The sequence below is a fragment of the Aythya ferina genome, assembly GCF_964211825.1.
Source record: "Aythya ferina genome assembly, chromosome: 2".
Classification (NCBI taxonomy): Eukaryota; Metazoa; Chordata; class Aves; order Anseriformes; family Anatidae; genus Aythya; species Aythya ferina.
In genome coordinates this window covers 120,431,606-120,458,938 of record NC_140297.1, presented here as the reverse complement: position 1 = coordinate 120,458,938, position 27,333 = coordinate 120,431,606, and the positions used below count along the sequence as shown (strand labels likewise).

General features: G+C 37.8%; 1 protein-coding gene and 1 long non-coding RNA gene across 2 annotated transcripts in view; one reads left to right on the top strand and one right to left on the bottom strand.

Annotated features, from left to right (window-relative positions):
• The window catches only part of XKR4 (XK related 4), a 244,021-nt gene that overhangs the window by 125,586 nt on the left and 91,102 nt on the right, over nucleotides 1–27,333 (bottom strand). The window lies entirely within an intron of this gene.
• LOC311430764 overlaps nucleotides 5,556–27,333 on the top strand; it is a 30,983-nt gene continuing 9,205 nt past the window's right edge. Inside the window, exons 1-2 of the long non-coding RNA XR_014689023.1 lie at nucleotides 5,556–6,224; nucleotides 14,448–14,547. This is a non-coding gene — a long non-coding RNA (uncharacterized lncRNA). The remainder of the gene's footprint in view (nucleotides 6,225–14,447; nucleotides 14,548–27,333) is intronic.

The window sequence follows — 27,333 nt, the reverse complement described above, 5'->3', positions numbered from 1 at the left end:
TAATGTTCCCGATCCTAATTTAAGGTCAGTGCTTTATGTTCCTCAGGATCACCCCTCATAAATTTTTTAAGAGAAGTATAATATTTGTTACACTCCAGGGCTGTAGGTAAGTAATTTATTCTAGTATGATGTTACGTTTTTATTAGCAGCTCAACCACTTCCTTCCCAAACATCTCTCTAGTTCCTTCTTGAACAGTGGCTAGTCCTAACAGCTAATTTCAATTTATTCTACTACTCCATTTTTGAGCATCTCATCTCCTATTATGCCTAGTTCTCACTTGCAAAAAGAGCTCTTACAGTAGGAGTATATGAATACAGTAGGAGTCTATGACAGGCACTAATGCAAAGTCATCATCAAGATTCTTTGAAATTACAATTCAGGCCTGACTTTCTCTGACTCAGGGCTTTTACTGGCTGTCTTCAGGAACTAAAGAAGAAAGAATTATACTCTTCTCTCCACTGGATGTATGCAATTATCCTTTGGAAAGTCTGCCACAGCTGAGGTTGGATGTGTTTTTGGGAAAGGAAGAGCAAGTTTCCTGGTAGAGCTGAGAAAACACTTGCTTTCCTGGTTTTGTGACTTGTCTGTGGTTTTAGAGGTAAAATACTTGTGACCAGGTTTGAAGGAAAGAAGAAATAAAGGTTAGACTGTGGACAACTCAAAGGGCAGTGAGGGTGGAAAAAACTGCCCTATGTAGCACAGTCACAGTCTACTTTGCATGGAACTATTGCAAAGCCTGTTGTGTTGTGGGCATCCAGGACATCCAGGTGCTGCTGTCTTCCTATGACACTGTAATTCTGGGAGATCTGTGCCTTATATACAGGAATGCTGGGAAGGAAAGCATTTTGTGGTGGCTGCTGTAGCAGAGACAGGCTGAATTTTCCCGTGGTCTCTTCTGGACTATTACATCTATTACATGCTTGGCTGTGTTTGCAGGAACCAGACTAAATGATCCATGAATTGTCATCCACTCCTGTGGGGAATAATTGGGGATAGCAGGAACAGAATCTCTGCTATTTTAGAGAATTTGGGATCCTTGTTCCCCATTTCCCCTGTGTGCTGCAAGAGTTACTGTGAATTCTTTAGCTTATCCGAAGCTTTCAGAGGTGTTAAAAGGTTTGCTGGGCTTGCAGATCTGTCTGGAACTCAGAAATATTAAAAAATAGTAGCAGAAGGCCTAGATGAAAGAACAAAGGGCTGCAAGCCAGAATCTGTCCTTTGCCAGATGGTCATTTAATAATACTTTGCATAAATATAGCATTAGGAATTTGTACTTTGGCCTCTGAAGTGGATACACATCATTAATACTGTTTTACAAATGGGGAAGCTGAGGATTAAAGTGGTACATTCAGTGGCTGCAACATTGCTAACCGTATATGTGAATAATGCCAAGATTTTTTCTGGTTATGCAGAAAAGGTCTTAGTGGCCATAATGTATTCATGAAGGTGCTTGGAGTTCAAAGAAAGCACAATATGTCCCAGCAGCCATACTTGTTTAAGCCCATACTTCAAGCAGACATCAGCTTCTTTTGCCCATACTTAAAGACAGAAAAAAGAGGCCATGACCATATTACCATTACCCTGGGCTTGGAATTAAGCTAATTAACTCAGCTTTCCTTAAATCTTATCATGTAGGTCTAAGGAAGGGACTGATGTGTGTGTATGATTTTCTAATTATGTGGACAAAACATACTGACACCTGCCCTAAAACACAAAAGACATGCACATCTTCAGGCTCTATCTCTTCTATAGTAACCTCTCAGAAAACCTTAGAATTTCATTCTTCTCTTTTGGTAGTGAATATAATTTTAAAGGCATGAAGACCTACATGTTCAAAGTGTTACTCAGTAAGACATTTTGCCAAGAATACTGCAAAATGTCTAAATCCTAACACTTCTTCACTTTAGCTCCTTCATGTTCAATATGATTTGTCTCTCAGCATCAAGTACAATTTAATACAAAGCGTACTTAAATAAGGATTTAGGGCAGTGTTTCCGAACCAAAGGGTCACAAATGCAGGACAGTGAAATCAGGGTGACATGAAGTACTATTTGTTATATTATAAAGCAAAGAGAATGCTGTTTTCCAAGTCTACACACATAACCTAGCCATTCAAGGTCAAATATAATCTGTTAACCTCTCCAAACAGACACATGAATATAAATTTATATATCCTTCTTGTTACTATGGTTATATTCTTTGTTCTTACATTTACAATAGGTGGAAAAAAAGTCATAGAAATTGATTAAGACATTGCCAAGTTGAAAAGCTTAGGAACATTGTTCTAGTTTATGTTTTAAGAATAATGAAAATAATAATAAAAAAAATGAAAATATTTAATCTGAAAACTACTGTTAAAATGGTAAGTTAACAGAAAACATTTATTTTCTTTGAGAAAACAGGCTTAACATATTTGAGAGAAAATTTTAAATAGCAATATATAAAATAATCAGCACTTTTATATCTTTTTAAAAAGTAGCCTGAAAATAGTGGTGCTTTAAATACTGTAGACATAAAAGCATCAGTAAGTACTATTATGTTATTCTCTTTTACAGTAATGGGTACCTCCTTTGTTGAGTACAGAAAGAAAAAAATATATGATATGAAATAAACTAAGTAGAAATGATTCTCACAAGTAATGTACACTCCACTTCACCCCACTTTAGCTCTGAAGTGCCTACACATTCGGAAATGCTCCTTAAACAGAGACCTTCAGGGATCCAACTGAAAACGACAATACATTTAAAAATATATATTTTGTGTGTGTTTCTCCTGTACTATCAATAAGCCAACTATAAACCAGCTAAGTACCAGTTAAGTACTAGCACATATTTTTATAATTCACAAAAATGAGAGGCAGTGACTGAAGGTTACTGGGGAAAAGAAAGCACCTCCTGTAGTATTAGATATATTAGTAGGAAAGAGGTAAATTTCCCTTGATACCATCTGTACCCATAAATAACTTTCTTTTACTGCTGAATCAGGGGAAATGGCCTGGGTGCATACTGGCAGAGTTGCTTTGTTTAACAAAAACTACTTAAGGATTATACACAGAAAAATACGGTATCATACAGAGTTTGGCATCTGTTTTTGCAGCTGTCACACCAGCCCTGCAAGGGAGCATTTGGAGCTGCAAAAGAGGCCAAAGGGGACTATATTCCACACAATCATCACCAGGAAAACAGGGTGCCAAGTGGGTATTTGAGTCAAATTTATAAGCCAACTTGCTTTAGAATAGTGTTTCTATTTTTAACACAGAGGGATGAGCCAAGAAACACTAGAGTCATGCATTGCAGATTACAGAAGGATACAGTATTAGCCTAAGTTTCTCCCTAGTGCACTTAAATATTTGAGTTTGGAGCCTATGTTCATCTTTGAGGTAAGTAAGTGCAGCTTCATTTTGAAAAGGAATAAAATAGAAATTGCTTACAACAGTTCCAAATAAGTGTTTTTTTTTTTTTTTTTTTTTTTTTTTTTTTTTTTTTTTCATTTCCTGTCAGAGACTGCTTAGTAATTTATAAATTATTTTGGCAGGCAGTAATGATTAAATGATACAGGTTTTCACTTAAATTAAATGAACCATGCCTTTCAGTTCAATGTTTCACAATCTGCATTATGCAAATGTCAAAAAAGACTACTAAAATGATGTTGTTCTGCCCAAGACAAGGCAAAACCTGACTCAAGTTCTACAGGATTCCAGACTGCAGAAAACAAAGCACTGTTCTTTTGAGGACTCTTTTTAGATATTTAGTACTTATCTAAATCTCAGATTTTAGAGAAGCAGTGGAAATATCTGGATTTATACACAGATCATTTTTTGGCTTCTGATTTGGAAATTCTTGCTAGCATTAATAGTCATATACAGTGCCATTAGTATCACCAATTTGACAAGCCTTTATTTAATCAATTTCTCTAGATTTTAATCTTTTTACAGAAATTTACAGTGTGGATTTATCTTGTGGTTTCAGTAAAATCAAAATATGTGTTTATAAAATTAAAAGAAAAAAAAAGTAAATTAAAAAAATCATATAAAACTATCATACAACAATGAAAAAATACATGCAAATGTATTATTTCATTTGGCCCAACCTGCAAAGTTTTGATCAGCCCTCTCAAGTATAACTTTATCTGAAGTTCTCAGAAATTTGTGTGTGTGCAAAGCTGTAGCATCAGTGGAAGGTCTTCACATTAAAACCATGCAGAAATTAGCTACCTTCCTGGTGCTATCAGCATGTGCTGTTGCTTGTTATTTACCATAACTTATGGAAAATCAGGTTCAGCAAATAATTTTTTTCCATAACAGAGAACTTTTTAACTGTGCAAAATCCCGTGCACAAACACTCATGATCTTCTCACACTGCTAATTCATACTAAAAAGAGTTATTTGGAAAAGCTAGAGATTTGCTTCCCTCAGTCTGATTTAAACACTATCACAGCATTCATGCTGCATGATATACCAGGTAAAAATCGAGGCTTAAACCGTATCCTGGCTTTCTGTTTAAGCTGTTAAGTCCCCAGCCTAGACCTTTGCTCTCTCCACTCTTGGTTTTCAAGCACACTACTCTTCCAAGGTCACATCAAATTCTTCCAAACACATCAGCAAGGCAAGGGAGCTTGTTTTGGCCTTTATAGTCTGAGAACAGGCTTGCCCGAAGCAATTCTATTTCAAATATCCTCATTCCCAGGTCAGTACAGCCTATTTTTGTTGTGATTTTTCCCTGCCACACGTATTTACCCTTGGACAACACCTAGTTCTCAACCTCACCAGTATTCATCTGCTACTTCGCAAGTTGTCAAATGACTACTCAGGCGCTAAAAAAACCCAACCAAATCTCTCTAGAGTCTTAATTTAAGTGTTAGCAGGGAGCTGAAAATTAGCAGTAACGTTCCTGCCTGCAGCTACGAAAAAATAGTGAGAACTGACACTTTAATGATTGCTAAGAAAGGCTGGATAACAAGTTTGCTAGTTGCTCTCCATTCCACCTTCACTGCCAACGCCCGATGTGTAAGCACTGAACCTACATGCCTGCATTTTTTCCCTTGAGGATAGGAACCTGAGCTACAAATGCAATTTTGGACAGTAAATATCTGTGTCAAGTAAGTTGGTGAGGCCCAGTAACCACTCAGGAAACTCTCTAGAATATTCCCCACATTGCTCATTACACTGTGGAAAGAACCATGCTGCTGTTTCTGTGTGAAGTTGTCCAAAAAGCCCTTTCTTGCAAATTTCAGCTCAGTTACCATCTTCAGGGCTCAGTAACAGCACCTGCTGTTTGTAACTTTTACCCCCATGATCCATCTGAAACTGCTCTATAGGTTTCTTTTAGCTCACAGTTTCTGCTCTGGCACTCATTTTCAGGTCTCTGTTCTCAGGTCTTTGAGAACTTATTGCTACTGTGATGCTGACTTAACATCTATATGCCATACTGCCTTAAACTGTGCTTGCTCTGCTGAATGTTTTTAAACCAGTTGTGTGTGTTTTTCAAATCACCTTCCCACTCAGACGTGGGAGTGACTGCTTCCTCGTCAGGCCAAGAGCTGGTTAACATTCTGCAGACCGTGCCTCCTAGCATTCGTATTTATAAGGCTGTCTTTCTATGACCACCTCATAAAACTTGGCTGCCAAAGCCAAGACCAGAAATGCTTCAAGTGTCAAGTTTATGAATAGAATAGAATGTTACCTTCAAAGATCATCAAGTCCAACTGCCTGATCACTTCAGGGCTGATCAATAGTTAAAGTGTATTATTTAGGGCATTGCCCAAATGTCTCCTGAACACTGACAGGCCTGGGCATATCTAGGAAACCTGTTCCTGTTTCCTAATCTGCCCAGGGGTCTAACAGTCACACACCCTACCAACATTTGCCTTGTCTGCTATGTTCCACCAAAACACCACCCAAGGTCTGCTTGAGCCATGCTGAAGGTGCAGCTGTGTACAGCCAGGCTGCTCAGAGACTCTGTGACCCAAATCCTAACTCTGTGCCATCACCACAGAGCAACATCACTGTGCTGCACATTCACCAAGAAGATTTTTCAGCCTGAGGAGCTACATCCCCCAACATTTTGTTGTAGATTTCTTCCTCCTCTCTCCTTCCAGGTCATCTCAAATCCCAGGATCCCTATGGCAAGTTCAGCTATGCCATAACTTCTAAATGGCCGAGTAGCATCTTGAGAGCAGACAGAATGGTCCCAGCCTGCTTTTGTGTTGGAAGCCTATCATTCAGGTAACAGATTTTGATAGACTCCATTACCTCTGGTCCCTCCTAAATTGCTGCTGGCTGTGGCTAGTACCCAGTCAGCACCAACAGCCGATTTCCAGGCCAGTCTGAGTTGGCTACGTGATCAGGTGTGGGTTACGATTAACTGCACAAGGGACAATCTGCTGGCCAGGAAGGCTCTAAATACGCTGAAAATTGCCAAGATTGTCATGGCTTGGTTTGGCCAGTTGTGCACATGCTTAAAATAAAATGACAGCAGTAGACACTGGGAAAAGCACTTAATTTCAGACAAAAATCTCAAGTGACAGGTATTAAAATCTCATGTCAAAAAATGTAATTTAGAACATTGCAGGTCCAGCTGAACTCTGAGCCCAGGAGTGCTTCCCAGCTCCTGGCTTTGGCAATGCACCTTGGTTGCGTGTCAGCCCAAGGCTGAGGGCATGGGCAGGACAGGGACAGTTGCTGTGTGCCCCAGGAGGTCTGCATGGCTGAGGGAAGAGGCTGCCGGGCACAGCACTGAATACATCCTTCCTGCCATTCAGGCAGAGTGTGACACAAAGGAGACTGTGGGAAGAAAGGAGAGCTGAAGAATTCATGTCTTGCCTTCATGTTCATAGCTTGCTCTGTGTGAACTTCGACATATTTTATGTATGGTGTGAAGTTTTCAGTAAGAGAGAAGATACTACGGATATTAAGGGGATACCAGAGGGATACTAGGTTGGGTGGAACATGGTTAACCTTAGAGCTAAAACGAGCAACAATCATCAAAATGTGGGGCATTTGATAGGTATTGAATTAAGTGCCTAAAGCAGTTTATGAACAGATTCAGAGATGATGGTTCACAGTTCACCTATGAAGCTGTAAACAGTGTTGGAAAAAATGATTAATTTCATAGAACATCTTAGAAATATACTGTTCTACTGTGAGATTCTTCTAAAAGCTAAATGTATTTGTACTGTCTAATACAAATATATCAAGGAAAAAATATTTTTTCTGGAATGAGTAATCACTATATAGCGTTTAGTTGTGCAACCCTCCCTTTAATTGTCTGTTCTCTACTGCTGACTGTTTCAGTGATTCAAGAATAAATATTAGAGAATAAATAAGGTAGATGCAAGAGATTTCTCAATACTTAATGACTGGCCTGCACTTTATAGATCATATTTCAGATAGTTCAATAGCTACATAACCAGGAGACTCACAGTAATCTTGGAATTTCTTTAGCTGAAGGTTGATTTCTCTCTCCTATGCCTAGCCTCAGAATAGTTAAATCACATTCTAACTCTGACTTAGAGCACCTCACTGGCAACATAATAGGCATTGATAATATCTTCAAGACAAAGAACTTCCCCTCTGAAGAACTGCAAAACTGACTCAAGTATTGTAATGCCCATCTTTAAAATAACTGAAGTCATTATTTATGCATGCTTTTCAAAGAAGAAATCATTGCAGTGTCTAAAGAAAACAAATCCTGCCATCTTTCTCTGTGTGCAGCTCCCAGAAAGGTAATGGGACCTGAATATACTCACATCTTGGTCTGGATTTCCCTCCACATATCATGTAGCGTCTGAACATGCTGAGCATAGAAAGATGGCTACAGGTGCAGGGAAGCAGTAGCAAGCTCATTCATTCTCACTATCCTTACAGTTTCTCCTCAGTTTTTCCCTTGGGAGTGTTCAGACTGTCCCCTTGCTCTCTCCCCTGCCTCCTGATGCAACAGGGACATATTTGCCTTTCTTGAGAGTAATCAGATTTTTTTTCCTGATAAACTGCATGCCTGCAAAAGAGGTGAAACTTGCAGCAGTCTACTAGCACTAGTACACACAAATTGGAAGCTGGAGGTCTTCTATTTATTATGATATGCCATGTGCCATTTCTATCTGAACCTTAATTTACATATTTAAGGGACTCAACTTCCATCACAATTTAAACCTAGCTAGTGATACCATAATTTAAAAATAAAACCAAGAATTTACTACTCCTAAAAAGCCAGCAATTACTTATTAGCCTTGGTATAGACATACATTTTACAATCTGAGGATATCACTGTCCTCACCTAATTTGATCTGAATAACAGAGCTAAAGCTAAAAAGCTAAAGATAAAAAGCTAAAATTGATGCATCCATCAATTAGCTATTTTATTTCATTATTTTATTTTATTTTATTTTATTTTATTTTATTTTATTTTATTTTATTTTATTTTATTTTATTTTATTTTATTTTATTTTATTTTATTTTATTATTTTTTCCTCTGGGAGCTGTTTTCTCCTAGGATATAAATACAGATATTGAACTCACATTTTACTCAGGTATCATATCATTTTATAAACTGCAACTCTCACTGTGCCTCATCTTTAGCATGTGATGGACATGGGGAACACAGCTCATCCAATGTAAGGCAAAGAAACAGTGGCGCAACTGGTGAAAGAGTTAAATATACCTGTATCAACCATAAAGCTACGTCCTGAAACTACCTGAAACAACCTGAATAATATCTTCAAGAACCAGTTTATGAAAGGTACAGAAGTGATTAGATGTATCAGACAGCATGAAGACCAGAATCTCTTGGGGTAGAATATTGCAAAAGGCTGAAATAAGAGCATTCAGATAATGAAAGATATTATTAAGGCTAAAAACATAACAGATAAAATAAAGATACTATTCTTATTGTTGATAAAGAGGAAGGATGAAAGACCACACCACTGGGAGTTTTTACATATGGCACTAAAGGACATTTTTAAGTGGTGGAACTCAGTAGGTCAGGTTGATGGTTAGATTTGATGACCTTGATGATCTTTTCCATCCTAGATAATGCTATGATTCTATATCTGTACGTGTACAGATATGATTTAAGAAGATACAGGCCATACAGAGGGAGCTTTAAGAGGGCTCAGAGTATTGCTATGAAGGACAACAAAAGCTTTCTCTTAGTTCTCTTAGCATGCACTGTTATCAGTGCTCTAATTACACTCTTAATTTGATTTAAGCACAAGTAAAACTCAGAGTCATGCTCTTATTAAAAAGCACTTATATTCCTATACTCTTTAGGTAAACAACTAATGTTAAATGGCTGGAAGATAGATTAATTGCATTAATTTTAATAACATTTCATGTAGAAGACTAGGAGAAAAATAAATGAGACCAGTTAAATAGATAATGCTCTGTAAACATTTTCTCCATTCATTGATACATTACAGAGTTAGTGGAATTCAAGCCTATTTAAAAGGCTGCATGGTGTGGACCATGATCATGTGTAGCAAGAGAACAGGAGGCTTCCTTCCTGCAATGACCCTGCAGCCAGGCAGGGCCATGAGCACTGAGGGCTGGGGCTGATCTTCACTGAGGTTGCTCCAAGTGAATTCTCCCACACATGCACAGCCTGGACAAATTAGACAAGTCTAACAAGTTCATGGATGCTGCTTCTCTTTTTAATAATATTTAAAAATTAAAATTATTTAGTTATTTTTTTGCTGCCCATTTTAAATTGGATTTTTAAGGTTAAAAATGTTTACTTTGCATACAGGTTTTCATTTTGAGAAAAAAAAACCAACATTGTAAACACTTTATAATTTTTTATAACTCTAGTTCTGAAAACTTTCAGGAACTCCATTTTTTTTTTTTTTTTTTGTAATTTCAAATTTTTCAAAATGTATTTTATTGAACACTTTTCTTTTCATTTTCTGTAACTTGCTTCAGGACACAAAATGGACTGACAATATAGACAAGCTGTGCTGTGATCTAAAATCAAAGACTGAGATATGCAGTTAGGGCAGTGCATATTAGCAATTTTTATGTTAATAACTTAAAAAATTAAAAATAAATTTTCAGCTTGGTCCAGCTTGAAAGTTTTTGTCCTTGTGAAATATAAGACACAAAGGTTTAGTTATATATCAAGGCAAGGATATAAACGTTTCCTGGAGCAAAAACTCACACACGTGTCTATCTCCCATCTGAATACCCTATCTACTGAATCTGCTGAATCACAGTTTTCATGGCCTTGAATATTTAGTTTGTCTATTATGGGGACTTATTTGGTTGCAATTTCAATTACAATCGGATTTTCAAATACGGCAGTCTACCAGAAAAAGAGAAGGCAAAAGTTTCAGTCAATCTGGCTCCCTATGTCACAATGGTTCTCATGTTAAAAACAATTTCTCTGGCTCCTGCCTAGCAGAATCAGTCTAAGTAGCATGTCAAATATGCTCTCAGTTGCCTCAATAAAACCTTTCCATCCTAACTTGATTTTTCCTCTCATGGGTGTTTCACATTGACTACTGCAATGATTCCCTTGCAGTTATTTAATTAGAGCTTAATCTTACCTTCTCATACAAAGGCTTTCTGCCCTAGTGGTCATAAACTGTAGCCAACTATTTGGCAGCAGCACTGTCTGAGCTGGTAAAAACAGTTTTTCTATCCACGTCCACACATCCTTCCCTCCATTGCCTCCATGATACGCTGCAGTCAGCCACCCAGCAGGTGTGTAACAAAACCGAAGTCCATGGTCCAGGTGACCTCACAGCCAACAATAGCAGCAGGCGCTGTTTCAGTGCATTCACTGAAAAACAGACTCTCAGAGGGGGTGCTCCTTCATCATCAGTCAGGAAAGGAGAATATAGCCAAGACCAATTACTTTCATATAGTTACCAGTTTGTGTAACTCTAGGACGCTTTGATGCTGTTAAGTGCTCACCTGGAACAAGTCTATATAAAAAGTGTTTGGCCAGGTAACCCATCATCATCAACCTGCTCAAATTAATTATGATTTATGCTTCTAAAACCAAAAGAAGAAAGCATATCACAAGTGAGTTCCAGACTATTCCATCTGATATTCTTTCATAGCATCCAGTGGAACCAGAATCCATGCACAAAGTTCAGAATGGACTACATTGGTGATAAATGAACTTATAACATTATAAGGAACAATAACAATTAATAAAAAATAAATATAAAAAAATAAACAACTATACTGTAAACATATTCTTCTACTTAGAGAGAAAAGAAAGTATCATGAGACAGATTCTCCCAAGTGTCTGCAAGGCTTCCTCTAATGCACAGGGGAAATATATACTTTTCCTCACACCACCTTTGTGATTTCCAGTTTTGTTTATATTAATTATTCTTTTAAAAATGTAGATTTACATTATATTAATGTAGTCAACATTCCTTAACATCTTTGGCAGCCTTTTAGGCTTCAAATTCACATTCTGTAAACCACAAAAAGTATGCTGGACTTTTAGAAAGTTTTACTGGACCAAAAGTGTTCATGTTTCTTTGAGATTTTTCCTGCTTCTCCTGGTTGGGAGCATAATGTGTGCAAACTATGTGTAACAGCCAAAAGGGATCTAAGAAAAAGTGCAGGATCATTCAGAAAGCTAATACAGACACAGAACATACATAACCTCCTTTCCACCATGAATGTGCTGAAGGCATCTTCCTGTAAGCAATGTTCATGGGAACATCTTCAAATATAAAACTGCATGCCAGGTCCATGTTTACAGGCATCTCTGGAAATGAGGTAGAATTTTTAGTCAACATTTTGTACTAATGCAATACAGAAGTTGTAGCAAAGTGAAACAGTCTTCCATCACTCTAGCACTGTCATCTGGTTTCTACTACTGGATAGAGATTTGAGTATCATATATGGGAAGAGATACTAACTGTATTAGTGATTTGAGATAAATGCACTGTAATCAGACTGCACTCTAGTTTCATACTGATCCATGTTCTATGCATCAGCCTGTCTGAAACTCACAGCCTGTTTGGCTCAAGGCCTGCTGAAGTATTAGACTGGGGATACTGTCCCAGCTGCAGCTGATGTGAAGAAAAATGAAGAAAGATTTATGAGCTTAGGGAGGATCATGAGGAAAAGAGCATGGTCATCTCAAAGAGAAATAGAGAATGTTAGGGTCCAGAAGCCCAAAATATAAACTGAGTTGAGGAATGCAGTCAGGAATCAGGCCAAAAACTGTTATTCACAGAAGTTCAGATAGCAAAGAGGAAAACAAAAAAGGAGAAGACTCAGGATAAGCAAGGACAGGCAGCAATGGAATCTATCTTAAGGCCTGCAGAAGGCAAGATAAGGAGCTAAAACAGGGCAAGAAGAAGCAGTCAGTGATGTTCAAAAGCAGGTCACAGCATATTTCCAGGCAGCCTGCAGGTTCCTAGAGCATCTCTTACACATGTGAGTCCGATGACTGTAACACAGTGCTTAGGGCAAAGCCTCTCCAGAGAGCTCATAAGTCAATAACCTGGGAGAGATTGCCCCCAGCTAAGCAATAGCTAATTACAGAGACCATTCAAGGTATTTATTGACATATGTACCAAAATTATTGATTTTTTTTTTTTTTTTTTACAAAGTTGCCTGTAAGAGCTTTACAATTTTTCCATACCCATCCTAAAACTTTTGAAATTCCAAGAAGGAACGGACACAAAAGATATCAACCCTATTACTCCCAAAAGAACAAAAGTATATTTCTGTCTCAGTTCAGTCTGCTGTTTTGTCATTTTTATATTATCCCATACTTTACTGCATAATCCATTTATGTCAGTGCAATTCTGAATAACATCTAATGAGAAACTGAGTAAATATCCAATTTAATGGTTTCTACAAAAAAAAGTGCTGTAAGCATCCTCCTGTCCTATTTTTTATACATAACTGGGAATTGATTTTATCACATCCTAGCATCCAGTGCAAATTTTTGTGCATAATCTCTTAGAAAAATATCCCAGACAGCAATAATCTAGTGCTGGGCATATTTCCTAGAGCTCTGAATTGGTGGCAACAAACATTTATAGGCAACATTTAAAATACAACATGAAAATGATAGATCAAAACAAAGCCTTCTCCTCTTCAGCAAAACACTAAATGAAGCCTCTTGGAGAATTAATGCATTGATCTTTCTATACTTTTTTTCCTGATGTAGTGTTTTTTTTTTTTTGTTTGTTTGTTTTGTTTGTTTGTTTGTTTGTTTGTTTTTCCCAGAGCTCTTCAACTTTCAACTAGCATATGAAACTTTTACCTGAGTAACATTGGCCTCAAGGTTGTGACACCAGACAGCGTGAGAGTTTAATGCCAGATTCCATTTTCTTTCATGATATTTTTTATCTTTTCATTCTCAATTAGCTTGGAAGGAAGAAAAGAGCAGCAGGCCTTAATTGCTGTCGTCATTTTGTGATCAAATGTACTTTCTACTTACAGGCATTTTTGATTCTGCATACTTCTGCCCTTAGCTGAGCCAATTCTATTTTCTATCTGGATGCTACTTGGCACTCTACTTTTTGGATAAGCCAACAGGCTTTTCTGTTCACAAGCACTCAAATGTACCGCAAAGCCTAACCCTGAGCATGTGTTTTACTCAAAAGAGCTGCCTAGACTCAGGTTTAAAACAACAACAAACACACACAAAGAAAAACAAACAAACAAACCAAAGATATAATAGCAAAAAAAAAACCATCATCTACATTGGGACTTAAAGACTTTCATTGCACAGTTATCTTGGGCCTTCATTTTCCACACTCCCACTTTTCTATTAGTGTTGTATAACATTACTATTTCAGCAACATTAGTTAACCCATATTTAATGGTTACAATCATCTATGCTATGTATGCAGGCTTGTAGTTGAGTCTCACATTTGCATTTGCTGTGCCATTGTGGGCAAGACTGCTCTCATGTGGCTTCTCCTACAGAAAACTGTAAGAATAAATACTACACTACTGTGAAGGCTGGAGAGAAAAAGGGCTTTACTAATTGAAAAACATTAAAAACTGAAAAGCTGCCAAATACAACTGTGAATCCAAGAAAGCTATCCCATGCATGTTTCTGAAAGATATATTAATTATTTTGGGGTACTTTTTTTCAGTTCTTGTAGTATGTGGATGTACAAATATACATTTTGGAAGGCATAGCTTTAAAAGTCCCTATCTCCTTTTGAAGTTTCATGACCAGATGGAGGCACCTGGAATGAAATTTTTTTTTTTTTTTTCCCCTGGAAAGTAGAATCTGTGTCTCCATTTTCAACAGGTATCAAACACTGAGGAAAGAAATTTACAGGTTCTGTGCTCCACAGCCAAAGTTAGACCCAAAATGTATAAGGTCCATTTTCAAGACTTGGAAATAAAATATGCCACAGCATAAGTAAGAAAGAGGGAAAAAGGATGAAGAGCAAAAAGAGAGATAAAAACTTTTCCTATGCATACATTTTGTAGACTGTTATTTGCTTGTCATTTCAGGGAGGAAACACATCTATTCTGGACAAGAAATTCTCTAAACTGATTTTCCAAATACATTGATACAATGTGTGTTTATACTCAAGTTATCCTCATTCCTTAGGTAAGTTCTCAGTTTTCATTGTACATCTTAAGTGAGATCATTGTCCTAATCTGCAAAGTTAGCGATTAATCAAACATAACCAATCACGTATATATACATTATACTTAAATACAGATAACTCATTTCTACTCTACAGTAACTATTATCTAATCATGCTGTTCCTATGGTTAAGAATGATAAATTTGTTTTTCTACATTCTTCTCCTTTTCAGAAACAGGGTGGTGCTTTCTTTTTTATTTTTCATTTTTCTTTTTTTTTTTCCACTTGTGTCTTACAAATTTTTTTTACTTGTAACAGAGTTTGACTATGGAAATTTCATTTTAAAAAGTTAGCCTGTCCAGGAGGAGTTCTATCTCTGAACAGAGATCTATTGACTCATCTTGGATAGAAGGCAGACACACACATTTGGATAACACTTTTTTTTTTAGGGAGTGTGGGTAGGGGTGGTGAAGCAGAGAGAATGCCTATGAGAAAACAGGGCCACGATAATACTAAATGAAAGAATTACTGCAGTCCTGAAACATTTTGCAAATGGGAGAATCAGCTTCCTGACAAGTCCTTTTATAAGTGATTCAATGAAAGCATTTAAAGAACACATTACACCACCTTAATTAGAGGGGTTGCCATATATGATATATATCCATTTGTTGTAGAACTCTATCTTTCAGTATTGATCTAGTGTTGTAAGATAAATTTGAGTAATAGTGTTTTGTTTGTTTGCTTGCTTTTGTATTGTGTGAATATCCACTGATACTGACAGAAATTGGGATCCATTTTATCACTTCTCCAAAACCATAAAAAGAAAACTGCTGCCAAAGGTCTTGTATATGACAGACAAAAAGTACAAAGAGAAAATGGCTCAAACAGCCTGGCATCAGATCAAATAGATGTCAAAGCTGGAAATAGAACATGGGTCCCTGACACCCCAGTCCAGGACCATGTTCTGACCTCTCCTACCTCATTTATTTGAACCAGTTTTCATTCTCAGCTTATTAACTGAATTACAGAATCCAAATCAACAGCTGGGGCTCACAAACTGTATATATATTTTTAATAAGAAATGTCTGAAATCTTTATTTTAATTGCCAATGGTCATACAGCTTGCACTAACTTTCTCCCTTTTTGAACATGAACTAACACTGCTTTCATTTATTAAGTTACTGATCATTCATCTAAGTCTAGGGGAGGCAATGATGGAACTCATGATAACAAAAATCAATAGAGCTGTAAATAAGCTCTGCTACAGTCCCTAACAAATTTAAGTCATTAATTAGCTAGAAACATATAATGCTAGACAAGGAAATACACAAGCTTTCTACACTTTTCTGTAGTTGCACCCATTACCTGCCACTTACAGGTCAGAAAAGAGGATTATGTGGACTCTCTAAAGGCAATGAATAAATTGCCAACACCACTGCATATAAAGTAATGATTTTGCTGAATAGACAGAGGAATAAAGGTAATCAGTGTGTTTCCATACAGCCATAGAAACTTGTTGCCTTTATGTTCTGCCTTTTGGATCAAATCCCTTTTCCAAACTCCCAGGTTTTCTAAAAGACTCCAGAAAGAACAAAGTAGGTCATTTTAATAAATTCCAAACACATTTTGCCCTATGGAAGGACAGTCCAAGCATTCAGGACATACATATTTTACACCTCTAATATCAGAAGGTCAAACATCAGAATGTAAAAGGACAAGCCTCCACAAGGGGCTTTGGGTACTAAAACTGCTGTTTAAAATGTGCTAAAGCAGAGTCCTTGAATTTGAACCCTTGAGTCCTTGAGTTTGAACAGATTTAAAAAACTTTTTTTTTTGTTTGTTTGTTTGTTTGTTTTTGTGTGTGTGTATCCTTTCCTTTCCTTTCCTTTCCTTTCCTTTCCTTTCCTTTCCTTTCCTTTCCTTTCCTTTCCTTTCCTTTCCTTTCCTTTCCTTTCCTTTCCTTTCCTTTCCTTTCCTTTCCTTTCCTTTCCTTTCCTTTCCTTTCCTTTCCTTTCCTTTCCTTTCCTTTCCTTTCCTTTCCTTTCCTTTCCTTTCCTTTCCTTTCCTTTCCTTTCCTTTCCTTTCCTTTCCTTTCCTTTCCTTTCCTTTCCTTTCCTTTCTCCTTCCCTTCCCTTCCCTTCCCTTCCCTTCCCTTCCCTTCCCTTCCCTTCCCTTCCCTTCCCTTCCCTTCCCTTCCCTTCCCTTCCCTTCCCTTCCCTTCCCTTCCCTTCCCTTCCCTTCCCTTCCCTTTCCTTCCCTTTCCTTCCCTTTCCTTCCCTTTCCTCCCCTTTCCTCCCTTTCTTCCCTTTCCCTTTCCCTTTCCCTTTCCCTTTCCCTTTCCCTTTCCCTTTCCCTTTCCCTTTCCCTTTCCCTTTCCCTTTCCCTTTCCCTTTCCCTTTCCCTTTCCCTTTCCCTTTCCCTTTCCCTTTCCCTTTCCCTTTCCCTTTCCCTTTCCCTTTTCTCTTCATTTTGTTTTGTTTCTGGGCAGGAGGAGACTCAAGTACTGTAAAGCTAATAAGGTCAAATACATTGGCCATAGACTACACCATTTTCCATTTTGCCTCAAGAAGAACAAAACTCACTATGGGGTAGACTAAGAGTGTATCAAGAGACAGGATAGGATAGGAAAAGTCATGGCATTTTGATGTCTTCTGAATCTCTGAGCAAATTAGCACTGTAAACGATATCTTATCCCATTTCATACATTCATCTATTTTGATCAAGAATCAGAACCTTGGAAAATTTCTGCAGACATGTTTGCAGGGAATACTACCTATTTGCCAAAATATATAAACTTTGGTTTAAATTGATTTGACTTTTTTCTTCCTGCAATATGAGTTTCCAGATCATATATTTTGTAGAATCAGTTGTGACCTATGGGGTTCAATACAGTGAAAAAATGTGAGGTACTAGAAATCTTGATAATCTTGATATGTTTCTCAGAAGACTATGAAAGAAAGCTGGATTTGATCATTTGTGAAAAGACAGAGGAAAAGGTCTTTAAGCTTAATCTTACTGGATCAAAGATGACATCTGACCACTGAGAAACAAATCCTTTACAGTTTAGGAAGTAGTGAAACCTAAATAGCTCCACCAGAGCACCATATATTAACACATATTTGACAACTTTGTTGACAGGAGCTCTAACTATTTAATCACAGAGGAATTTTGGGCTTAGCCTCCCAGGTAGACATAAATATTTTCTGAAAAGAAAGAAAGCCTAAAAATTCTATGCAGAGTGCACACATATTTTGTTTCCCCACCCAGTATACTACATGCAGTATAAAGTAAAGAGATCTGAACACAGCCAGGTATGTTCAGTCTGAGACTGAACACACAAGCACAACTTTAACATGAGGAACAGACCAGCCTTAGTAATTTAAAGCTCATGTTGTCAGTGTTCACAATTTCCTCAGTTCATCTAGAGTCAAAGGGTTCATCACTCTGAAATAAATAAGCAAGTAAATCAGACCGCCATGGCCAGTCAGTCAGATTTACTACCAGAACACATAGCAGATACTTACCCAGTGTAGGTGGCCACAAGGAACAGTTTATCTCCTAACCTGGGACTCCTTTAGGGAAGCATTAAAGAAGAAAGCCCTAACTTGAAGAATGCTTAGTCCTAGTTATCTACAAATTAACCTCAGAACTCAGGTGCCCTTGTTAATTGCCACTGACTTTATAAGAGTCCATAAGAATATTAATAGAATTGAGAATATATTTCTCAATGATTCATGCTGGTTATCCTCAATTATCAATTTGCCGCACCATTACAATCTCAAATATGTGACAATATGTGTGGTCGTCATTATGTTCAATGCTGTCCTTTATTCTGTTTACAGGCAAAAATCTGAATCTTAAACATATATAAATTTCTGGAAAGATTTGTCATAATTATAGTCACTAGAACCTTGACTGAAGTTTACAAAAACAAACAAACAAACAAACAAACAAAAACAGTTTGCCTTGCTGGAAAATCCTGTAGGAGGCCAGAATGTTGAAATATTGTCATAAGTTTATAAGACCAACTTTTCTTTTAAGAATCAGGATGAAGCAGCATCTAACATCCAAAACCAAGTTTCAGGAGACACCGTAGTATCAGAAATTCTCAGGCAAGATTTTAGCATAGGCACCATCCTAATACAGCAAAATTCAATGTACACACCATTTCACAATTCCTACCACACGTTAGTACACATAGCTTATACGATGTGTCTCACTTCAGAATCACCAAGCTGAAATTGCTGAGCCATAAGAGGCTTGAAAATAGATCCAGTGCAGCTCCAGTTTGGGAGATATAGCCTGCGATTACTAAATGGTATGCCTGGCAGGATGGCTGCTGGGTAACAAACATCTTATTGCTGTGGCTCAAAACTGCAGCATAGTAAGGCAACCTTTAGAGATTGGCATGACACTCCAGAGACAATTATGGGAAGAAGTGTACTGCTTCCCAGCATTCCTGCATCTGTCTTCTGGCTCAGCAACTGGCTTAGAGAGCACACAAATCTGGGAAGAGCCAAGAAAAACTTCTGCTGAAAATTATACTCAGTATGAACGGACCAACTTCAATGGTGGAACTATTCAGTCCATGAAGAGGGAGGTGAGAGTTAGAAAATGTTGCATGGAAAGTCAAGTAACAACCAAAGGAAAAAAAAGCAAGCAAACCCTAGTGAGAGACAAAAGTGATGGAGTATACATATACCTTTTGAGTTTGTGAATACTTTAGAGTATGATATACAAAAATTCATATTGATGTATGGTTTGGAGTTATCGTGAGGACATTTAAAGAATAACCAAGAGCTAAATGGAGCTTTTGTTTGTCAACCCAGAAGTTACTGTGCTAGTCCAGCCTGAATAGCTAATTTTCTGACAACCCAGATGATAACTTCTCAGAGCTCACTTTCAGTACACGTTAGTGGCAACCCTGACAGCTTTTGGTATGATTTGACTCAAATATAAGTCCAAAAAACAGGCTCAGAAGAGCTGGAAATGCCAGTGAGAAGAGTATCAAGGCTAAGTCAAAGTTACTTAACACTATTAGAAAAATGCTAGGTTTAGGAAATAACAATAGTTATTTCATCTGTGCTTTTCTGACACATTCTTTCCTGCTTTTTAAAATCTAATGAGAAAAACAGTTTTGTTTTGTTTTTAAGAAGCTGCTTTCTTTGGCTACATTTTCATGGAAATCATAAGTCTAAGAAAATCTATAATCAAAACACTCTTCAATGATATAACTACTAAACAGGAGAAACCATTATCTATTGATCCAGCTAAACAACGTAGTAACTCACAGGCTTCTACTCTGTTAGAAGTGTGGGTCAGGCCAATACTCTGGAAGGAGGTATTCATAGGAGAAAATCAAAGACTCTGCATGGTCATCACATTACAGTCAGCTCTGTATCACCACTGCACAGCATGAGACTGTGTCTGAGTGGTCACACTGAAGGATTGGGAGGTCTAGAAACATTTCATTGTTTCATTTCAGTGAACCTGTGGCTTCATCTATACTAAACAATAATGTGGTCCAAGACCCTGCCTTTGGGAATGTGCTAGTGAACAGACTTCCTCTGATCTGTTGTAAGTGATAGTTGGCCTGGGCCAAACTGAGCCAGGGATGAGGCTAGAGGCTAGGGCCTGTGCTCTGGCCTCGTTTCGTTGAGTACATATAATGTCAATGTGTGACCTGATATCCAGGTTCTGATGTCTGCCAAGGACACGCCACTGACATTTCTGTGTGTCACTCACCTGCTGTTCAGCTTCCAATACGCCAAGGTCCAGGCCTCTTGCACCTAAGTTGCTTACACTGAGCAGTTGAAAACCATTTAAACTGCAGCTCCCACAGCTCTCCCATGTGTCCCGAGACACACTGTACCATGCAGTCTTGGCAAAGGATCCTGGTTCATCTGAAGGAACACCTATTTCACCAGGAGCACCTGGTCCTGTGGACGTGCCCCAAGGGTACCAAATACACTTACAACCTGCCATGAGGCACGTTGCAACTGGGAGGAGGGGCAGGAAGCTTGCAACCCAAATCAGAACAGGGAGCACAGGTAAATGAATACAAGGAGCCAAGAAGGAGCATGAAACTGAAATATTTTTTACAACACAGCATGGGCTACTTAAATACTTGATCTGACCCTGGTGAACAGCTCCAGCAGATTTTGTTGCTTTGGGACAATATGTGAAGACAGAGATGTGACATTCATCTTGGCCTTTCAGCCACCCTCAGTGCCCAGGTACTGGTATTCCAGGTACTGGTATTCCTCCCTCTCTTTTACACTTCTCTACCATTTCCCTTCTAATTTACAGGGTTTCCCACTCAGCTGTTCATTTTCTGCAAGTCTTTCCTTGAAACTCCTCTTGTGCATGACATGGGGAGCCTGGACGTTTGGCACAGGGTTGAAAATACCACTGTATACAAGCAGACAGGAAGGAGTTGTTGCAACAGGGAGTGGAATAATGGTTAGATATGGACTTTGAGAACCTGTGAGGATATATGCAGGGAACATGCCCAGGTGGGCACTCAAACAGGTATGCTCAAACTATTGACTGCAACACACAGTAAGGTCTTATCTGCACTGTGATAACATAAATGGGTGGCTATCCCCTTATTTAATACAGATGCAAACACCATCACAGAGTAAAACTGTAATCAGAGCAGCTTAATTTAGTAATGAACTCTGATTTTCTCTTAGAGCTTCAGTCAGCAATTTCCAATTTGACAAAATATTCATGCATAGATGTTCCTACCATTAACCCAGTTTTAGCATAAATGATATTTAATGAAAAATGAGTGATGAGCAGTAAATACTGGGTAACAGACACTGGAAGGGAAGGAGAATTACAAAATTAAATTTATTTTATGTATATATTTATATATAATATAAATTTATCAAAAATTATTTTGTCTTTTTTTTTTTTTTTAATCTTTTTTTTTTCTTCTGTGTGCTGGGAGAGAGAAAATCAGTAAAAGATAATAAGTACCAGAAGCTTGGAACTTTGCATGTAGAAAGGCTTGAGGGTTACTGCAATCTTACCAGCCCTCTGAAGCATTTTGATAATTTCATACAATCTGGAAGCACTTCAGTGCCAAAGAACAATGGCTGCCTTCCATCACCCAACTCTACTGCTCTGGTTTACTGGTTGAGAGATTTAGCCCTTCCTTAAGATTAAAGCTATTCTTGCACTTATTCTTCTTGAGGAAGCTCTTTTTCTTGACTGTGATTATGAGCAAGTAATTTTAGGGAACTATTTAGCCTCATGGTTTCCTTGCAAAATATCTGCAAGCAGATTGTAATTTCCTTCAATTTAGAATCCAAATGTGTTTGGTGCATCTTTCCTTCTATGGATTAATTATAAAATTATTTGCTGTATTTGATATCTCCTCTTTTCACTGCCTTAGTCCAATAAGTCCCACAATCATTTTTATTTCACAGTCTGTATGACAGTGCAAGATCTTCACCTGTGCCAGCGCTAAACAAAAGCCCTGCACCTATTCAGGCATATGACTTCAAGACAATGCTTTTGAACAGTTATGTGGGTAAAACTTCATTGCTTGGGTGTTAAGGAAGTCAGAAGGGAAGACAGGGCTGACATGCCTCCTGAAAAGCTGGAACAAATATTGGATGAAATATGATGTAAACTTGAAAGAGAAGTTCTAAAAAGGTAGCATTTGGGGACATTAGTTCAAATGATTGTAAAACTTCTCACACAGCTTCCTTCTAACATGACAACACCAAGGCTCTCTGGTCACTTGCAGGTCAAAAGCCTCCCCTGGAGGCATGAGATCTGCACCTGAGCACACTCATATGCCCCAAATGCCTCTAGGTCTGGCTATGTGACTCAGTGCACTCATCTACAGCATTCACACTACCTTGAGAAAATGTCGTGCACTGTGTTCTTCTATTATTATTATTATAATTGTTGTTGCTGTTGTTATTATTATTGTTTTAGGTTGGCAGGCCTAAGTGTGCTTGCTCCCAGAAGGATGAATTTTCCCCTTCTGCAGCATCTCTAAACTTCCTTCCCTCTGCACTGCTCCCCTGGGGAACAAGGGAGGAATAGCACTAAGAGATCTTGCTGTGCCACTGTGCCTTCTGGATCTGCCCCCAGAGTAATGAATCTGGCTGAATGCAAGGACTCATTAGCTGGTGTGTGTGCACTGCTAGACCACTGTGGCTGTACTGTCTGCAAAGCCTGAGCAGGCATCTATCTGGTGCTGTGCTAAGTGATCAGAGATCCACAGAAATGGATAGGGTGATCACACACTGGCCAGTGAAAATTTCTACATGGTGGGTACATACATAGAAGAAAGGTCACAGCAAATCACAGCAGTGGTGCCCCCTAGCAAGGGAGCTATTATATGCAGGGCTTAAGTGCACTGGTCTTCACTGAAGTTCAACCCTGGACAAATCACAGATGTTTGTAACTTGGAAGAAATTTTGTAAGACTAGCTGCTACAAGCACAGCTCAATGCTGAGTGAAACAGAATCTGGCACCAGGCACAGAACTTATGCTTTGAAAGGTAGAGCACATGCTTAAGAAACAAACTCCCTAGGACACACTTCTACCATTACACATCTTATTTTTCATTCTCTGCCAGATAGAAATGGGTCATCTGCTTTGTTGGAGGAAGCAATTTTAAAGAGCTACTTAGCACCATACAATACGATAAACATTCAATATTGTAGTATACTACTTTCTCATTTCAGTACGCATATTTTCCTCTACTGTCTCGGGTTCTTTCTTTACAAGTGCAGTCCATTTGGTCTTTCTGAGGAAAGAAGTATTCCACACTGCACTGTCATCTCATTAAGAACTTGTTTTTTCCTTCCACTTACTTTTTATTTAGACTTCCATGTGATCCTTCCCTCAGTTCTGTCATGTTTTAAAAAGGGAGTATGAGCCCATTACTCCTGAGATGGTGCTCTACTGGGGGTAGATGAGATTATTAGATGTTTGTGATTCTATGACAACTACCTTTTTTATTTTATTTTTTATTTTTTCCTGTGTATGCTTAATTCATCTATAAATTACACCTTTACACAGGCTTCTCTTCTACATAAATTCTTGCTGAAGCAGTTGCAGGAAGATTCAAAGAGACAGTTCAGCTGATATATTTTCACAGGCATCATTCACATGAAGAAAATTACTTATTTGCTATCTGGTAGTAATGGCTGAGCTTGTTAATACCCCTACCAACATGCAATTCCTTGAAAATGCCTATCCACGAGTATATTTATCTAGATTATTCTTTTTTAATTAATTAAATGAAACTCTAGGCATACTAAGAAAAACACTTTCAAGTACAAAACACTGCAATAAGTAATACCATATTTAGGAATATGGAACTTGGAAAACCTTCTTAACTGATAAGAAGGTATTTGGTATGACTGAGCAATACAGTTTTCCTTTAAAAATCCATCTTTTTAAATTTTTTTTTCTTTTTCTATTTTGTGAAATTATGTTATGACCAGTTGATATTCAGTGGAAGAAAATCAAAAGTCAAGCTTTGATAGTACTTGAGTCATATTTTTGAACCTATTAAGCTTTAGGAGCCTATGGCTGACATTATTTTTTAAATTTTACATACAGTGTTGCATTAGTGAAAAACCTAATGATAAACCCAAACCATTAAAGCTTATATTGGAAACAATCAATGAGAAGGGAAAGGAATGTCTATTTCATAAGAAACTGAAATTTGGGTTTTCTTTCCATTTAACATTGGCACAAATCTGCCATCAATCTATGCTCCAAATGTTGGAATTATGCATAGATTCAAAATATCTGTTTCCTACCAGCTCTAGTTTCCATTAGTGCATCAATCAAAGCCTTTCATTTGCTGGCCATTGTTCCCTACACAAGCGAATGCATTAAAGAATTAAACTAGTTCTTTCACATGTAGCAGGAAGCAGCACAGGTAGACCTCAAAGGTAAACCTAATGTAGAGCTTCTATGTGTGAATGCCTTGCAGCCAAAGCTCTGTACATCAGAAGTCTGCCATCTCCGGCCCATGAAATTAAGAACTGGTTGAGAACTAGGACTTTCTGATGGCAGAAAAGTTTTGTCATTGCTGTTGGAGTGGTTTTGAGTCTAATTTTTGACAAAACGGGACTAAATGCAAAAGTTATAATATTTCCAGAGAACCAGAATACCCTTAAGCCTTGCAGCAGTTTGATGAGAGTGATTTTTTCATCAGACTCACTGCAGACTTCATCAGGGAAAAAGCTTCTCCTCTTTTGAACTCTGCTTTGGTTCTGCAGAAGAATTCGTCAAACACAGTCCATTCTGAATGACAGAATTCTGCTCACAGGGATAAACACTTCAGGATGAAACTTTATCCGGTATTTCCTATACATGGCACTCAGATACACTCAGATACTTCTGTATCATACGAAAAGGAAGAAGCTTCATTCGACAGGACCCAAACTAAGTATTTGTACTCATAGGTAAATTGGACAGACGCATCAATTCTCTTCTGTATCTATAATTGTGGTGTCACACTATTTTCTTCACTAGAAATTTTTAATCTCATCTGGTCACTTTTTAATCAAGACTGTTTTTACCACATAATTATGTACTATATTTGCCAGTTAATTTGATACTGAAATTCTACTGATTCTGGAAAAATGCAGGATGTTTCACATATAGTGTGTAAGGAGATGGAATTCAGTTTAAAATATAAGTTTGCAAAGTTGAAGCTATTTATTTTCTATAATTAGCTTGCTCTAGCACATGTTGGGAGTCTCACTACTAGGAAAATTTCCTTTTCTATCAATGCACTCTTTGACAAGTTAGGTATGCAAGACAGTGCCTCTGAGAAGGATTTTTTCACTGATGTCCTACTGCTTGTGGTCATTTTAAGCAGAAATCTCTCATGCAGTAAGGTGCAGGCACTTAAAAGTGCTTACTTTGTCATGGGATCCTTAAAATACCACAGTCTCCAAAACCTAGCAAACTGTCATTGACAGTTACCCAATCCAAACCCCAGATTTAACTCATGCATAACAGGGCCTCTCAATTTATTAAGTATTATGCGCTCTTATTGACTTCACGCAGTAATGTGGAAGTGTTTATGATCAGGAAGGAGTACATTTGCACTGTATGAAGTGCTCTGCTCTTCAGGTTGATTACACTGCCTGAACCTCCTCAGCAAGGGGCTGAATTTCAACAGTGCCCTTATGTAGCAAGGGCTAATGTCACGCTAGACAGCATTTCATTAACTGAAAGCTGAGGGTTGGCAACGAGGTTAGATTTTTTGTTAAAATAAGAGTTTTAGAAAAGTCCTGTACATACAGACAGATACAACAAGATCTGCAGAGAGGTGCAATAAATAAAGAAAGAGAAATGTTGCACTTTTTATGGTTCCTATTTTGGAAGGCAAAATCGAGTTTGTCAAAAGAGTCTGATAACTGAGTTGTCCTAACATTATCTGGAATGTCTACTTAAGCCAGCAGCAAATTAGCATGGGAAACATCTTCAGAGGAAATGAAAACAAGAGTGATACTTATCACCCCTTTTATTTTATCTCCTTTACTAGTATAGTGCCACTAAACTTTGTGTTGGCAGCCAGCTGAAGTTAACACCTGTCCCTTGACAGTTTATATTCCCTGAGGTTGCGGGGGCCAAGTAAACATGGAACAGATCTTTGATTTTATCTATTAATCTTCCATCATAAAGACAAACGAGATTAACTGCATCTAGAGTGGAAAACAAGGATGACAGTGTTGTGTGCATTCAGATTGGGCTACATCCAAAAAGCCCATAAAACTTCTGGAACAAAGCACTTTTGGACAGTCCATATTAGCAATGTTTTTTTTTGTTGTTGTTTTTTTTTTGTTGTTGTTGTTTTTTTTCAGGGAACCCCTTACTGGGATAAATATTTCTGGTGGGTATATGTAAACTTCATTGTGGGTATGTGTAATGGTGCCACACTGATGAGATGTGTAAATAAAATAGCCATGGAAAAGCCTCCAACAGTTATATTCTCCTCTCTGAAGGCATTGGAGATGATTTTCATTGCAGAGTTTTTGCATAAATAGAACAACTGAGAGAGGCACAGCACAAGCATTTGCCTCTTGCAGTGTGATGGAGTTTTAAAAAATATCTAGAATGGAGAATAATGGTCCCCCCTTAAGTACAATCAGTGTCTCATGCTTTTATTCCTTTTATGATCCTAGGAGTCTGGAGAGATAGATACAGTTTTAAGGATAAGAAGTCTATCCATTCTGAGTGGTGATTTAGAATAAGAAGTAAAGTTAATGCTGCATGTACTTTAGAATCTCTTCTAAGCCACTAAATTACACATAGGACTAGCAGGAGGATGATGTTAGCAGTTTTATCTTTAAAAAAGCTTCACTAGTAAAAGCTTTGCTTCTGAAATCACAACAAAGAGAGAAAGAAAAAAGAAAGTAAGAAAAAAGAAGAAAAAAAATGAGAAATTCAAGCTAGATTCACTGAAATAAGATGGAAGTAAAGGTCTGGTTAAATTGAGTTCACAATCTGCTATCATTCTTCAGACATACATGACCATCACATGACCACCGCATGCAATTGCAAATCACATTGTTAATGAAAGCAGATATACTCTTGGTGAGGAGTCCTTTATTTTAACAGCAATCCAACTAATTTCAGTAGAACCTTGAAATGAACATGGTAATACTCTACTGCAGATATGGAGGTGAGAAATGTAACATCATGGACTTTGAGTCCTTAGGGTCACTGTTGGACTACAGGTCAAAAACACCAATACATTTTCATAATTTGGTCGGGTGTTTGACTCTTTCCATTTAAAAATGCGTATGTTTT